This window comes from Triticum urartu, chromosome 4A, assembly GCF_056163025.1.
Source record: "Triticum urartu cultivar PI428250 chromosome 4A, HENAU_Tu73, whole genome shotgun sequence".
NCBI lineage: Eukaryota > Viridiplantae > Streptophyta > Magnoliopsida > Poales > Poaceae > Triticum > Triticum urartu.
Window position 1 is genome coordinate 4,016,424 of NC_141876.1, and position 4,532 is coordinate 4,020,955.

Genomic DNA, 4,532 nt, shown 5'->3' on the forward strand with positions numbered 1-4,532 from the left:
ATGCATTTGTGTTTTAAAAATGTTCACTGTTTTATATAGTAGTAATCATGTTTTACTGTATGATGTGGTATTTTGAGGAAGTCACTACGTATTTGATTTTAGTCAAATGTATGTTCTGTATGTAGTATATATAAATATAAATGTCAGCTCCTAGGTTTTACTGTGCATCAGGCCGGCGCACAGTAAAATTACCCCTCGCCCTCCCGCGCGAGGCAGACCAATAGGCCGGCCCATTTTTGGCGAAACCGGGCAGCCCACCCGCAGCTCCTTCCTTCTATTTGTTTTTTTTTCTTCTTCACACCCAAGTCCCGCTGACACTGGACCCCGCCAGGTCGTCTCCTTCCTCGGGTCGTACTCCTGTTCACGCACGATGCCGAGTCAACCGACCCCAATCCTCGTTGACTCCTCTGTTTCTGATCCTTCTACCACGACCGACCCCATATAAATTCCGCCCGAGTCCTCCTCTACCGATTTTCGCCAAAACTGAGTTCTCCCGTGCCCTAGAACGGCTGTTCGATCTCGCCGGAGTTCAGCCGCTGTTGACCTCCGCCATCGTCGTTTCCGTCGTCGACAGGGGGTCTCTGAACCTCCCCTCCCCTCTGTTCTCCCTGCCTTGGTCTCCTCCATCCCCCTCATCTCTTATTTTGCACAGGGGAGCACCAGGACGCCGCCCACGAGCCCAACCCGAAGAAGATCGCCGCCGCGCCATAGCTTGAGCACTGCCGCCAGCAGAGGCCACCCCCGCCGTCGTGGACGCCGTCAAATGCCTCGCCGCCGCCGTCTCGTTCAAGTCCGGCGCTGCCCCAGCCTCTGCTGTTTCGGTGAGCAACCGTCACCCGTCAGATCTTCTTTAAACGGACAAGATTAGGTCATCTGTTTTTTTTCTCCCGAACCGTTTTTCTGTAAGTTGCGGCCGTCCATCGCTTAACCTACACAGCGAACACATCACAGCCAATGCGGTCTCGCCACGTGGCACATCCACAGTACCGCATCAGTTCTTCCACAAATCTGTTTTAGCACAATTTATTTTGGCAGATTCCATATCAAATGTTCAATTAGGTATATCTTGAGATTCGTATGTCCAAATTCACCGATTCTTTTTCCTGTGTACTCATACTGACCAGGAGCATCTAGCAGAACCAAAGTTTCAAACTTTTGCACTGTTCAAATTTGAATTTATTTATATTTGAATTTAACCTTCCGGAGGCCATATCTTTCAAACCGTTTATACAAATTAGTTGATTCTTTTTGCATTGTGATCCTACTAGCATGTAGATAATATTTACCTACTGTTATGTTATGCCAATGAAGTTTTATTTGAATTATTTGTTGTTGGCTTTATTGTGGTGTTATGCGAGTACGGTTTTATTTATCAGTGCCTACGTTAATCGTATAGATTGTTCGGAGTGTGAAGCGGATCAGAATTAAGCGTTAGAGTACTTCAACACCGTTCAAGGCAAGTTTGCACTCTTGATTTTGCTTATCCTATATTCTGCTATGCGTGTGTGGTTTTATGCTATGCTATATGTTTGGCTTGATATGTGTATTCCGTGTGTACCATGTTTTGTTGTTGATTGTATTATGTGATGGTGTGATCAACTTGCTATGGTAGATGCGGGCATGTGTCGAGTGATCCATGAAAGTGGTGAGTGTTTATAGCCGTAGGCTCGGGATCATTAACCAGATGAATGTGTCACTGGCAGAGCGCTCTATTATCCCTAGAGAATGCGCCATTGACAGAGCACACTTGAGGCGAGGTATAGTTTTCGGAACTTAAATCCGGTGAATGCGTCCTTGGCAGAGCGCTCTATTGTTCCTAGAGAATGCGCCATTGACAGAGCGCACTTGAGACATACTTCTGAAGTTCTTGTCATGTTTATTTAGAATCTTTGGGTTACCTTGGGCGAGTAAATTAGAGAGGGTTGTGAGTTCAGGTAGTGGAGGTAGGTGAAGACATTCTTCTCCAAACTAACTTGTGTGTTTTATTTGTCATACATTGCTTTGTGGATGTAGGTTTGCTATATGATATTGTGTGATTTGTCAATACATTCAATGTATTGACCCTTTGTGGCTGCAACTTATCATGTTGTAGGATTTCCAGATGATCAGTGAGATACAGTAGGGTCGCGAGTCTTCACTCAACATGTTCTCCAGTGGGCATTGATGGACTCATCGTTTATTATGCTACCTTTCCGCTGTTATTATTGAATAAAGTTAGCTATGTACTGCTCAGTTTGTAATACTTTATGAATTCTGGATCATACGTTATAGTAAATGATGCACCTGTTATTTGATATTCATATGTACTGTGTGTGCTAGCGAGTCGATCCAGGGACTAGCACAGTGAGCACAGAGACATCGAATCTTATCAGGTTCGGGTCGTTACAGGAAGACTCCAGAATTCAAGGGAACACTGGAGAAGCAAAGAGAACACTGGCCCGCTTTCGTGAAATTCAAGGAATCAGAATTATCTAAGGAACGGTCGAGAAAAAACAAGGCCAATGCTGCAAAAAAGACGCAGTTTCATAGGCTGGGTCCAGGTGGCTACGCGGTGGCAATGCCTAAGTGGGATAAGTCTGAGCAAGAGATGGAGGATGCAGGGGTCACTCCGGTTACTAGGAGCTGGCCCCCCAGGTGCAGAACTTGGTTCTATGTGCATGGGGGGGGGGCGTTGGACCCGACGACAGGCCTGGTTTCGAAGAAGGCAAGTCTAAAAGGAGCAGAACAAAAGTTACTTGACGCAATAGAAGATGCTCGAAAGGGGGTGTTCACGCCCAACAGAGAGAACGACGAGCTTACGCGCGCCTTGGGAAATCCTGAACACCCCGGAAGAACACGAGGCAAGGGCGTTATTCCCTGGTATGAGGGCTTTTCGGAATGGAACGACGACTACGGGACCCGTGCAAGAAAGAAGATGGAGGAGGATAAGAAGAGGAAGCTGGAGGAGGAGCAGAGGAAGCAGGACGCGGAACGCCTTCAAGGCCTAGAAGCAAGGAACGCGGACTTGGCACTCAAATTCTAGCAGCAGTAGCAGCAGCAGAAGATCGACTCACTTAGCCAGGAAAGGGGGTCTCAGCAGCGGCAGCAGCAAGCGGATGATCATCCAGCATTGGATAGCACCGTCCCATCCATGCCGAGAAGCAGCGTTGGTTCTGCCCCGGGCGACGCACTGCTCGATACATACCCTGTGGATGACATCATAGAGAACACTAACTGTGAGCTACACTTCAAAATGAAGAACATATCCATGAAGGTGGCGGACGCCATTGCTTTTACAATTACCCCCGAAGCAACCTTCCATTGCGCCCCGATTCCAGCGGGCTATGCTCGTGTCTTGGTTGATGAGGTGGTGGACCCATATTTGGGGCTACAGCTTGACATTCCTAGAGGTGACGACGAGCACACACTGGGAGAAGCCATACATCGTATCATCATATGAAAAAAGGATTGCATCATCCTTCGAAGTCCACCGACACCGTGTGTGCCGACTCCTCCTCGAAGTCCGCCACCGAGTCAGCATAGTCCCGCTCCTCCAAGTCCACGAACGCGTCAGCCGACTCCTCCTCGAAGTCCGCCACCGTGTCAGCAGACTCCCGCTCCTCCAAGTCCATGAACGCGTGAGCAGACTCCTGTTTCAAGTCCGGCACTGCGTCAGGCCACTCCTCCTGTTCCAAGTTCGACACCGTGTTAGGCCACACCTCCTGCTTCAAGTCCGGCACAGAGTCAGGCCACTCCTCCTGCTCCAACTCAGCCACGTCAGTCGTCTCCACCGCCTCAGCAATCGCGGAAGAGACACGCCGCAGCTATGGTGCGTAGCGGTACGAGTCGAGGTAGTACAGGAAGTACATGCGGAGATAAGCGATATAAATATGGTCCAAGCAGCCTCGCTCCTCTTCCTCAGAGGCCTTACGACATGACCGAGGAGCAAAACACAACCATAGTGAAGGCCCAAGTGGACGCCCATTTTGGACCGAAACCGTCAACGCCGCCAAGGAAGAAAGTGCCTGAGGAAAAGATTGACCACTTCATTCGTATGGCTAGACCACCAGCTCCCAAGCCTGTTGACTCAGACTATGAGCGCCAAATCAGGAAGGCACATCGAGCACGACTACAGAAAGTAGCGAGCTCGAGCTCGAGCCAACAAGTAGCTGTCAAAAAATGCGGGAAAACCGTTCCCCAACTGGGAGAACAGGCGGCGCAATCGATCCCCGCTTGTTGTGCCAACAACACATGAGAGTACGCGCGCCCAATATTATTGTGGGCAAACCGTTTACGTTCCCGAGGTGGGCAATGTGGTAATAACCGAGGATCAAATAATGCAGGCTCAAATGCTCAAGATCACTGTTGGACAACTCCTCGATATCGAGCCCATGTCTCCGTTTAGAGAGGAGGAAATAAAACGGAAATATGTCCGGGGCCAACCTTTGGTCGAGCCAGACGAGGTCAAGAACCTCCCAACGAGAATGTATGAATTGCATGATTGGTACATGAAAATTACTAAGATTTCCAATCGAGAGTCCCTCATGGTGCAA

General features: G+C 48.9%; 1 long non-coding RNA gene across 1 annotated transcript; it reads left to right on the forward strand.

Moving 5' to 3' along the window:
- Nucleotides 1-451: 451 nt before the first annotated feature.
- Nucleotides 452-1,457, forward strand: LOC147974268 (uncharacterized). Its single transcript, XR_015601938.1, has 3 exons — nt 452-577; nt 653-821; nt 1,397-1,457. It is a non-coding gene; the product is annotated as an uncharacterized LOC147974268 (long non-coding RNA).
- Nucleotides 1,458-4,532: the final 3,075 nt, after the last annotated feature.